The following is a 12,521-nucleotide window of genomic DNA, read 5'->3' on the forward strand; positions in this document are numbered from 1 at the left end:
GTCTCCATCGGGGGACCGGCTTTACATCTGTTCTATTTTTGTTTGATCTAGGGGGCAGAGCCGCGCAGAGCAGAGCAGAGCAGAGCACCACACCACACCACACCACACCACACCACACGGCCGGACTGCAACCACGCGACTTCATCAGCAGTGTGGCCATAGGCAGTTATAATAATATTTAATAATTGCTTACACTTATATAGCGCTTTTCTGGACACTCCACTCAAAGCGCTTTACAGTTAATAGGGATGCCCTCCACCACCACCAGTGTGTACCCCCACCTGGATGATGAGACGGCAGCCATAGTGCGCCACTACACTCCCCACACATCAGCTCTCAGAGGGGAGGAGAGCAGAGTGATGAAGCCAGTTCAGAGATGGGGATTATTAGGAGGCCATGATTGGTAAGGGCCAATGAGAAATTTGGCCAGGACACTGGGGTGACACCCCTACTCTTTTCGAGAAATGCCCTGGGCTTTTTAATGACCACAGAGGGTCAGGACCTCGGTTTTACGTCTCATCTAAGGCGCCTGTTTACAGTATAGTGTCCCCGTCACTAGACTGGGACCTTAGGACCCACACAGACTGCAGGGTGAGCGCCCCCTGCTGGCCCCACTAACACCTCTTCCAGCAGCAGCCTTAGCTTTCTCAGGAGTCTCCCATCCAGGTACTGACCAGGCTCAGACCTGCTGAGCTCTAGTGGGGCTGCCAGCGGGGAGCTGCAGGGTGACAAGACAAGTAAAAAAGCTCTGCTTCACACACCCCGTCCCTGATCCACTGGCGATACCGCGCCGCTGCTCGGACAACACAGAAGCACGTCTTCGTTCAGCTGCTTCTCGGCAGATGCGTCACCTCAGTCGGGGCTTTGTGGTCCTAGAGCTGGAGACCCAAACCCTCCCATGGGGTCTTCATTTCTACCTCTATCGTCTGTCCTTACGCTGAAAATCCGCCCAGGCGTGATTCCCGAAGCATCCTTCTCCAGCGTATCGCCTTCTAATCAGTGTCTTTAAACTCGTTGAACATAATTTAATCACAAGAACCTCTTCAGAAAATAAAAACAATGCAAACTGTTATCATTTATGGCTGCATTTTAAAAAGCGCAGAACGGTCCGTTTTTATGTATGGTCCCTTCCCCCCGTTTGGTACAGAAGTAAATTTCATTCCATTTACACAAGCACATTTTGGGTGAGGCTTTGCTGTTTGTGTTACATGTCGGGATGCAATCTGTGGGGGTTTTATAGCATTAAAAGCCTTCAAGCGGAAATGGTGCAGTTTTGCAAACTAAACAGAACCACTGGAATTAAGGACAAGCCAAAGGTTTGAATGGCTACCATGGATGTTGCACACTGACAAAAATAACCTTTCCTAACATGCATCAAAGAGCTCCATGCTTCCTAAGAAAGTGTATTTCTGAAAGATGATTAAAAAGAACTGCTTTAATGTGATGTTGCCGAAAGGTTCCCTCCCACCCCCATAATAATGGAACAATTCTGGAGAAGATACTTTGTAATTGTTTTTGTGTGCTGCATGTGCATGTCTGCAATTTCTTTTAAGGGAGAACGAGGTGCGGTCATGCAACATATGATTATTTGTGGTTGGCGGCGATAAATCCTGCTTCAGAATTCTTCCAGGTTCCCAATGTGCACAGTGCCAAGTGGCTCTCTGCTGTCTAAACTATGTACTTTGATGGAGACAGGTTGCTTAAGGGTTGGATCCAGCTTGCCTTATTAAGAAAGCAAGCTGAGCTCAGGCTCTAATAATGGATCTTGGTCAAAAGCAGATGTCAGGAACAGAAAGGAAAAAAAAAAACGAAAACTAGTTGGTAACACCCCCTAAATTCACTTAATTGCCCCACATGCAGATTTTTCCGTTGAGTTCCCTTTTCATGAGCGCAAAGGAGCATGCAGCAACTCAGCTCACAAGTTTTTATTTCCCCCTAGAAACAAAGACTTCCCTGGGATCAGGTCACGGTGCACACGACCAGCACTGTCACAATGGAACCAAGAGCACTTGAGGCTCCTCAGCCAGTGCACACACGCCCCTGGTGTTCTGAAGGTTCAGCTCTTAGAAAAGTCACAGTACAAAGGTTTGATTAAGTCAGTGCAGCTGTATAAAGGGTTTTATACAGTCCGTTTGCTATGTGTAAACTCAAAATCGAAGCACAGTGTGCAAGTGGAAGTGGAGGGCCCTGATCCCAGATAATTTACATGGGGAAATGGGAAACACAGGAAAAAATGTTCAGGAACTCCATGCCCCCCTGTCGCGAGGCAGCGCTTTCATGTCGTTTCATTCTGCGACAGAACACCCTAAAAACTTTCATTCCTTTTCCGTCACCTCGGGGAAGTGACAAGCACGCATCAAACGCGCGAGTCACAGCGCCTTTGATTCACAGCACTTCTACCAGAAGTTTACAAGCAACTTTCTGCTACGGCAGACTCACGGGACAAGCCCAGCCTCAGATCACCCTGTCACAGGGGACATGGATTCATGAGAGATTTAAACAACCTGAGTGGTGTTTCATTTTACACTCCTGTCATTTAATACATATATGTTCTTGAAATGTATTTAAATTGTTGCTTGTGTTATTTTCCAGTTCTCTGAGCAGGTCTGTCTAGTATATGTTTCTTCTAATCCACTCCATGTACTTCTGTCTTTGATGGAGATGTAGGCCTATACAGTGTTTTTTTTTTAAAAACCTCAGCTTCTCAATCAATACCCAATCTCCTGGATTGCTTTCCTAAATTTTACTCTGAAACAGCCAGCTTGACAAATCTTCAAGGGAAGTCAAGAATATTAAATTAGGCGAGGGATGTCACACTCTGAAGAATGAAAACAGCGAGCAAGCTGCTGGGTTTCTTAAATAAATAAAAACCGGAATCCAGGCGTAGAGCAGAAAACCAGTGGGAAAATTATAAAACTCTTCTGAAGAACACGTTTTCCTCAAAGTCGCCCTTCAATCCACGAGAATCCATTTACTGGCAATCAGCGCTGTGAACAACTGTGCAGACCAGCATCACGACGGCTCTCGTAACCTCTGAGCCGCAGGGTTTGTTCAGTGGAATAAGAGTTTCAGTGGTGTCTGGAACTCATTTTTCCCAGACAACACTGACTTCCCTACGACTTCATCGATGTCTGCATCTGACAGGCACTATTGTCCTGAAGGTTCAAGCACCTCTCCATAAGACACTTTTTCTCAAGCCATGTATCAAACAGCCTTTCCTTTAAGAGGATTGTGCAGCATGTTAACAGTATCAGTTGTCTGATCTCCGTTTTGGAGCGTACTACGGTTTTGCTCTAAGACTGCCCTGCAGGTTCCCCAGGAGCAAAGATAAGATTTGTAGCCCCCAGCCTTGTGCAGGAAAGGGCAAAATCCACCCTCTCACACAGGGATCTGCCCTGGTGCCAGATACAGAGGACCTTGAAATGAAGTTTCTGTCTCAATGTTTTAGAATTAAGAGTGACATTACTTGTCGCAATTGCCTACTTCAAATTAATGGGTTATTTACATTTCCATTTGTTTATAAGGCACACACAAGTCAGTATTGCCCAGGAATGCTATGTCTAGGCTGGGTGCTGATAAGAGCCCTTTAGCAGAAAGAATGTCTTAAAAGACAACTGCATCCCAGTAAGACTCTGCTGTGAAAGATGACCTAGGGATACAGGAGCTGTAGCAAAGAATGGCGTTGTAAAAGCTAGTGCCCGTATCTCCCAGTGACACAAGAGAGGGGCATTAGCAGAGGGAGCTGTGGTTCAAAGGCTCCACAGTGTAGTTGTAAGCAGCGGGTTGAGTAGCAGTGGGGAGAGAGCTTACAAAGAAAATGTGGATAATCGTGAATCACGTGACAGCGTAGTGTGATGTACACCTCGTCTGCTGGTGAATATTAACCCCGTTTCTGTTGGAGCTTTTTCTGTCAAGATCATTTATTTCGCTGTTTATGGTCTCTGTAGTACAAAGCAGACTAGAAAGTCCAAGATTCTCTCCCCCTGGATGGGACACTGGTTCATAAGAGGAATGACCCCCCCAGCACTGCTGGTCCCCACTCCTACAGCTAGGAGGCCTGGAGCACCTAGGTTAGTGAGCCTCACTCAAGGCACAGCAGCAATATTTGCAGCAGGGACTCGAACCCACAACCTGCCAGCCATGAGCTCAGAGGCTCACCCACTACACTACAAACCCCTCATTTATGTAGGCAAAACTAATCCAAAGTGTTGCTGATTGCAGTAAAGTGCACCAGTTGACCACAGATACAATTTGGCACAACCCATGCACAAACGCATAAAACACTCAGTTTCGTTTTGTGTTTGTATGCATGGTAACAGTTTCTTTTAGCAAAACCACACCATTCCCAGGCACTTGACAAACCAGAAGTTGACTAATCAGAATGAGGACCTCAATGCGGAATGCAAATGCGTAACTTTCCTGAAGCAACTGCATCAACTTGTACACTTTGATCAAAACAAACGCAACAAGGGAAACATTCAAGAGAGGAGATCTGGCAACATACGATTGAGGTCTTTCTATAGAATAGAAAATTTAAAACCTTTGTCAGGCATGTTCAAAGTCAAAACAAAAATCCAAATTCCTTACTCGTAAAGCTAAGAAAATGCACACAGTCATGATTTTTAAGCAAAAAACTGCAACAGCCTCTTGAGCTTGCTGTTAGAACCCAGCTAACTGTGAATCACTTGTTCTTTTCAAGATTATTAAGGCAACATCTTGTCTGTGTAGTTTCCTGCAAGGGATCAGAGGACTTTAGGCAGAATGATGTGGCTATTGTTCATGCTGTAAAGATGAATTCTGTCTCAGATACCTGAGGTGGGGTATAGTGTTCTTCTCCACTGTATGAAGAGGCAAGCTGGCATTTCTGGCTTGTTTAGTGGCTGTCTTACTTTACCAAATCTTCTTCTTAGGCCCACAACCATATTTAACCCACAAATTGACATACTGCAGACGACGGCACAATACCATCATTTGCAAATGTCTTTCAGGGGTGTATTAGAAAAATGTTTTCATCAATTGTTATGGATGTGCAATAAACAATGAATGAACATGTAATTTAATTTTAGATTTGATGTTATCTTACCCTGCAAATATGTATTGATTATTACGATCACGAACAGCTTACAGACCAACTTTGATTTCAATTTTCATTTTCTGTTCATGCAGAGCTGTGGAGAAGGCTACACACCTCTGACTGTGACCACGCAGGGACCTTAAAGAACGTATTTGCACAGCAAGCAACTTGGTCTCTAGGAGTCTGTACACAGTAGAGTGACTAATCATTCTCCCAATTATTTCAAATCTGCAGGAATGAGAAAAGTTCATTAAAATAATAAAATGCATGGTTAATAATGGTTACAGCAACAGCGGTTCTGCCAGAACTATTTTTTTTTTAACATGACTGTTGCAGGTTAACTGTCACATAAATATTTGATTTCCACCTAATGAGCTTGTTGTAATTCATTCTCGGAGACCCGAGTGAGAGAGGAGGGAATGGGGAGAAAATCTCTCACTAAGAAGGTTTGTGTCACCAATTAATGCGTGCCAAGACATGACCAGGTACAACTCCTAGTCCTGTCAGTCAAAAACATCTTTGATACCAATTTACTGACCGTAGTTTTAATCGGTACAACATGAACACCAGTGACACTGAAGCTAAAAGCTAACGGGAAACGCAAAATAAAAAGCAGCCAGGTTTCAGGTGAGGTGCATTCATAAAACATTATCCCCAAACAATGCATCCAACATCATCGACTTCATTGCAAAAGTGAGCTTCAACTCCATCTGTTGGTAAAAGATTCACCAATGAATATGCATGTTTTGAGTAAATGTACCACTTGTGCCACTTCCCACATTAATGATAAGATGTATTTGATCAAAACATTCCTTCTTCCTGCCTATTGTTATGGCCTCGGTGTTCCCTGTTTTCAGCAGCTGCTGTATTAGTTACAACAGGGCGTCCATTACACATTTAACCCGTCGCCATGGCGCCCAGGGATGACTGCTGAAGGCCCAGGGCTGGATTTAGGTGTTCGTAGGCCCTGGGCACTTTCACTCCGAAATGTGTAAAAAGAGGGGGAAACGCCAATTGAATGATGTCGACTGACATGATGCACTTTAAACTCTTCTAATGCTAAACCTCGTGATTGACGGAGCGAGTCGAGTGACCATCACTTCGATACTTCTAGTTTCTAGAACAGCCGCTAGATAGTGTAGGATTATTGATCTGGAGCACCGAGAGTCGACCGCAAGCATGTTGTTTCAGCTCGTTTTTCGTCAGTCACTACTGTTTCCCTCCTTTGTAGGCCCTAACAATTTCATAGGCCCTAGGCCCTGTGCCTACTGTGCCTACTGGGAAATCCGGCACTGCTTCTGCTGCTGCATTTCTTTTCCAAATAAATTGTTAAACTACAAACACGTGTCATCTTTTCTGTACATAACACCCGGGTAGTTGTCACTCGAGTTTTCTTCTTTCGACATGGATGCTTTTTGCACGCAGTTGTGAAGCCCTGTGATCACTAAAAGGCGCTGGACATAAGGGGTGAATAAAAACGCTCCATTTTCTTTAGATTTAACACATATGGACTTAAAGGTAGTTTAATTGCACTTAGGTGCTTATGATTACTGTCTGATCTTACCTTCTTCACACACCTGGGTTTATATGTGGCCAGTCCTGCAGGATGGCACAGTTTATTTCCAACACACGGGTGTGCTTTCTGCTCTGAGTAAGCAGCCCTTTGCAGTTCAAAGCTGCACAGCGCCCGAAGCGGTGTCAGTACATTACTGCTTACTTGTCCCCGGTCCAAGGCAGTAAATAATGAGAGTGAATAAGATGTGCATCGCGCAAAAGTATTCGTCTAATTGTTTTCGCAGAAACTGAGAATTTGTTTTACAAACGTTGTCACGCACATTCGAAGTCTGTAGCATTCCTTAAGGTTGAGTAACAGATACCAGGCTGCCGGGAAGTCTTTGCTTTAACTTCAATGTATGTTGAGCTTATTTAATAAGAACTCCTAGTAGTATTATTACGCAGTAATTATATTACAGTAGTGGCCTGTCACTCACATGAAATCATCTTCAACAAATGCACCCAGGTAACGGATCCCTTAGATATGTTCATTTGTGGCATTGTAGCGTTCAAGAAAGGGATCGGGCAAAGGATTTTTCCTGTGAGTTCAACCTTGTTTGTTCTGTGTTTGAATGACAGCAGACACCCTGGGTGAACAACACAACGCCACTCGAGAAGACCCAAGCCACTGAGCCTGTTTCTCATTACCTGTCCTGCTAACCCCGTAGTTACACGCCGGGGCAGCAGGGCTATCTGGCGGGTTTCTGAAATAAATTCCCCCCCACGCAAAAGCCACATTCGAGGACAAGGCACGTCTAATGCAAAGCTCACGACTGACACATGACGAATGGCGCCCATCCGCTAAACTTGTTTGCTGAAAAGCCAACGACATCAACTCTGGACGGGGAAATTACCTGGCATTCGACAAAGACTTCACAGCATTAGGAGGAAAAAAATACCATCTGCCTGGTAATTTGTGCCGACAACATTTCATTTAACGCCTCAATCGATAGAAAAGTGAGGGAGGGGGTGGGGGGGAGCGTGTGGGGTAGGTGTAAGGAGGAGGGGGAAGAAATCGATACCGAAAAACAAATACATTTCCCTTTTCCTCGTTTAAAAGTCAACAGCGCCGGATGCGAAGCGATGAGTCACACGAGTCTCGCGGCTCCCACCGGCCGCGGTCTTTCTCCCGGAGAAGCAGTCTCTCCGGCCGCTGCAGCAGGACCAGAGCTGGCCTTTAAGAAAGGTTAAGGAAAAAAGGCAGACGTTGCTGTGCGGGAAAAGGCCACTGGCGGAAAGGGGAGACTTCCGTGTCAGCCTCTTCAATCACAACTCGAGGCCCCCTCAAAGAGCCAGCACCAGGGCAGTCTTTCAGGAGAGCCTCTGTTTCTGCCTGTAATTGCTATTTGACATAGTACACACACAGGCACAGGGCTAGCATGCCTAATAGAAATGGATAGAGAAGCCAATCTCAGCGTCTGTCCCAGGCTGTCTCACGTTAAGGGAATTTCCTACGCCCACACAGATCTATGAACTCGAGTCCTGGTTGCTATTCTCCCTTTGTGTTCGTGTTCCGCCACAGCAGCAGGGAAAAGAGGAGGGGGCGAGGAGGGGGGGGGGGGGGTGTTCTCTGAACTACAGCCCCTGCTTCTCACCCACGGACACCTCTGTGACGATTAATGAGAGCAGGAGGGAAAAAAAAAAATGTCAGCGGTACAAGAAAGCCATTTGGCTCAGTCAGAGTGCAAGGGAGACTGAAAATGAGACTTCCACTGGTTTAGGAATATTTCAGGGAGGCCACGTTTGTGCTCTTATTGGGGGCCCCATCAAAGCACCCCTTTCTCTACCAACATGAACCGAAGCAGAGCTTAAAATGTTTGCCGTTCTGCTGGTTATTGGCTTTTCCCTCCTGCCTTTGTCTTGTAAACAGAGACTGCTGTATTGTGTGTAGGTGTAATTCGCATCTAAAACAGCTTTTTTTTTTTGTTCGGAGGAACTCGTGTTGCTCAATGACCCATTAGCCGTGCTTTCCCCTTTTCATATTTAATGTTGTTACTTCAGACAATGTGGAGGTGAAAAACGTTTCGATTGGAGATATCCGTGAAACCCACCCGTTTGAAGTTATACGGTCACACTGCCAAAATGTGCACTTTTTCATGTGCCTGTGAAAATGTTGAAATGTCAGGGATTGATTTGTGCACTCAAGTCAGGGTCCCAGGCTGGTGAGGGCTCAACAAGACTCAGGAAACTTGCAGGACTGGTACCCCTCAAGGTCCACATCTTGACACACAAGGTTCAAAACAACCAGCCCGGGAGACGCCACAGAGGTCAGCGGAACGACCTGAGTCTGGTCAGACCAGAGCTGCAGGAAAAGAATGGCATCGGAGCGTAATGACATCACTGAGGACCGGAAGGCGGGCTGGCCGGGTGGGGAGAAGGAACTTTAGGACCAAGTTTATGAACGGCCCAGAAATAGCAGCCCTCTCGTTTCCTACATAAACACGACAAAAATGTGGGGGAGAGAAGCAGGTGGTCTGTCCTCCCTGTGATCAGGGCTGCTGTTCACTGATTATAGTCCTGTTGGTTTTGCTGACACATCCAGGAATGCCTTCAGGCTGCTCCGGCCACTCCACTCACCCTCCAGCCTTGCTGCTTTGCTGCTCCTACCAGACAGCTCTGCCACTTGCCAAGACGAGCAAAGTCCTTTCATTCCACCTCCGGCTTGCCGTAGGTCTGCCCTGCTGCACAGAGGGATGCGCGAGCCAAGTAAAGACCGGCTAGCTCCTTCACACACTCACAGTACAGGCTGGGCCACTGAGGCTTCTCTTTCTTAATAGCCAAGGCTCCCAGTGATGCAGCTAGGCTGCTTCTGATGAGTGGGAGGACCCACAAAGGGCTTCTCTTTCTGGGCATCTCAGACATGTCCAGAACTAAAATTAGAACAGAGGAGAAAATTCTAATAGCTGCCTCATACCCGCTGATGTTTGAAAGCTTGGTTTCTGCTTCCTCGTTGCAATTGCTTAGAACATGTCCAGATTTGACTTTTCACCCTTGGATTACACAGAATTTATTGCTCCCATCTAGTGTTACACGTGACAGTTCCTGTTGTGTTCCAGGAGTAGGAATACTGTACTCACACTCTTCGGCAATAGAGAATACAAAAGCCCTCATCCATGCTGCAGTCTCAGCACAGTGATGCCCCTGCACAACCAACCACAAACCACTGCAGATCAAGTAAAGTGTTCTGCTTCTGGGTACAAAACCCTTTTGTTTGGCGTTTTTGTTTTAACCAGATAATTCAGCTAGGACCATTTTTTTGTTTACAATCACAACCTGGAACATACTGATTTATACATTTTGCCAACTCGACAAACAGGCCAAGAACTGATGTGATAATATGTTTCCAGTGACTGTCTGAGGACTCATGAGAAATTGATAGTCATTTATTGTGTGCGTATTTTCAGTACTAAGCAATGTTCATTGATCAGTCTTTTCATGTTCTCCTCAAACAATCATGATTTAAAAATAAGGAAATGTTGAAATATCAGCATACTTTCATTTAACTTTTGCCAGGTTCCAATTTATACAGAAGAACTTACTGACTGAGGTACCTTGCTCAGGGTACAGCAGCACAGCCTCACCTCACCTTTGAATCCCACGACCATCTGGTTTGGAGTTTAGAGCTCTAAGCTGTACTGAGGTTACTGGAGACTCTACTGGAGAGTCTACAGCAAGATGGTGCCCTTGGCCAGTGACTCCCTTTAGGTGCTCCCTAGTTCACCAGATTCACTTGATCAGACACTTCCCTGCAATTTAAATCTTCTCTTGTTATCCTGTTTCAGCCAGACCAGCCACTTGCTTGATGCATGACGACTTCCGGACTTCCAGGAGAATGAGGCCGAGGAAAGAGGAGAGAGTGAACCCATGGACCAAAACAAGCATCATTCTCCAATAATGACCAAAGAAGAGAACTCCTTCCTGACGCTTCAACAGAGAAAACCGCCAGAGGTGGGGAATGGAGCTGGGGCTGGACTGTAAGGTCATAGAGACTTACAAGGCCAGAATGTCTATGAAACACAACCCCCCAAAAAAAACAACAGGTGCCAAGCCCCAGCAACCTCACGGGGGTACGTTCTCTCCAGCAGGAAGTCTACCGATGTGACGTGCGTTTCTGAATATCCAAACAAACCATGCACTGCACTTACGACAACAACTAGAACCTGGGTGCCTGAAAAAGGTCTTGTTAATGAACTCCCCGGGGAAAACAATATATTTGCTTCTTTTTTTTGCCACTTGGCCTCAGCTGTATTGTTCCAGGTTATCGTTCCTGTTTACATGTAAAACATCTGTTTTTAGAAATACATTAAAGATTAACGCCTCCTGTAACGTATACACAGCCAATACTAATGGGTTATTTCCCCTTTAAAGCCGAGCCATCTCTGTGCGCCAGAGACAGACTTAGCGTCTCCCTGAAGGATTGGGCTATAATGGGCTTGGCATTTGCAACTACGATTGACACTAAACTCAAAATGAGTCATCCTCATTGATATTTTATACAGAGCTTTGTCGGCGTACATCTTATTTGGTCTACCAGGTCCAGGAAAAAGCCAGATTGGAAAAAGTTGTTTGACCACCTTTCTGAATACCTCTTCTAGGTAGTCTAATGCCACAGTCACTGCAAACAAATCCCTGCCCTTACTCGGGTGAGATCCCAGTTAATGTCTGAAATGCCTGCATGAGTTCATCTTCCATTATTTGCTTAAGCTCAGACTTTGTCAGCAACAGTTCCGGATTCATACTACTTCTGTTTGCACGGATCCTTTTCTTGCTCAAGTCTACAATGTCTTGCTTTAATAAAAGGTTCCTGCCTACTGCTCGAACTGCTTTGAAAGCAGCACTTTAAAACTAGACTCCGTCTGTGGCAAATACCATGTGGTTGGGGTTGAGGAGACTTCTGTCTCATTCTCTGGTCAGAACAATCCCCATACTGTATCTTTGTCCTATCAAAAACTAGTGAAACTGTGTGACGACACAGTTCAGACTCACTTGCAATTTACCTAATCATAGCCTCCACTAAAGACAATCCTTCTCGAGGAAAGGGATAGCACTGAGCTGGACTATTTAAGAACTGTGGAATGCTTGCCACATCCACAGGTGGAGCATTTTTGATTGGTAGGAGCTACTAATATTTTGGCCAAAGGGCTGATATCTGAAATGTATCTGAACACAGATGAATAAGAGAACTCAGAACACAATAAAGTGCAATGCCAGGACTTGCTTTTGCTTTGTAATTATAAAGACACTTGGAAACTTTGTGAATTGGAACTACACAAGATATGATTGGAAACAAAACAGAAAAAACCTATGGCACATTTTTACTTGCAATTTTGGAAACGTTTTGGATTGGAGACAAACAGTTTTGATGTCTTACCAAAACTGGGTCGTCAAAAATGTTGATTCCATAACTACCTGCTCCAGTAGAGGGAACCAGAAAGTGCAAAAGTGCAAATTCTTCCTGTGTATCAGGAAACTGCATAGTTGAAATAAAAAACTTATGTACATACAGGCATAAAAGCTTGGTCACTGGCATTACTTGGTCTCTGGTGCACTCCCTACAAGAGTAACCAACCACACAAGTTAACATAAATTAAAAAATAAAATCATAAATCATATCTGAGGAGATCATGAAAGCTCTACTCATCTAGTAACAAGGGGTCAATGAAATTGGTCAGGAAAACCCTAAAAGAAAAACACTTTGTTTGGAGTTCAGAACGATGTTTCCTGCAGGAAACCTAATCCAACACATACACTCCAACGCGGGTTTCTTTCACAGAACGTCTTCTGGAACTTCCTAAAAGACATGAGAACCAGTCGCGGATGTTCTACAAGTGGGACTTGTCCACTTTCTTCCTAGAGAGCAGGATGGGCGCTTCAGACTTCAGAAGAGAGATAA

At 45.1% G+C, this 12,521-nt stretch overlaps 1 protein-coding gene across 1 annotated transcript in view; it reads right to left on the reverse strand.

The window, feature by feature from the left end:
- mettl15 (methyltransferase 15, mitochondrial 12S rRNA N4-cytidine) overlaps window positions 1-12,521 on the reverse strand; it is a 103,732-nt gene that overhangs the window by 43,985 nt on the left and 47,226 nt on the right. The gene's annotated exons all lie outside the window — the stretch shown is intronic.

Source organism: Lepisosteus platostomus, chromosome 18 (assembly GCF_059453375.1).
Source record: "Lepisosteus platostomus isolate fLepPlt1 chromosome 18, fLepPlt1.hap1, whole genome shotgun sequence".
NCBI classification, from domain to species: domain Eukaryota; kingdom Metazoa; phylum Chordata; class Actinopteri; order Semionotiformes; family Lepisosteidae; genus Lepisosteus; species Lepisosteus platostomus.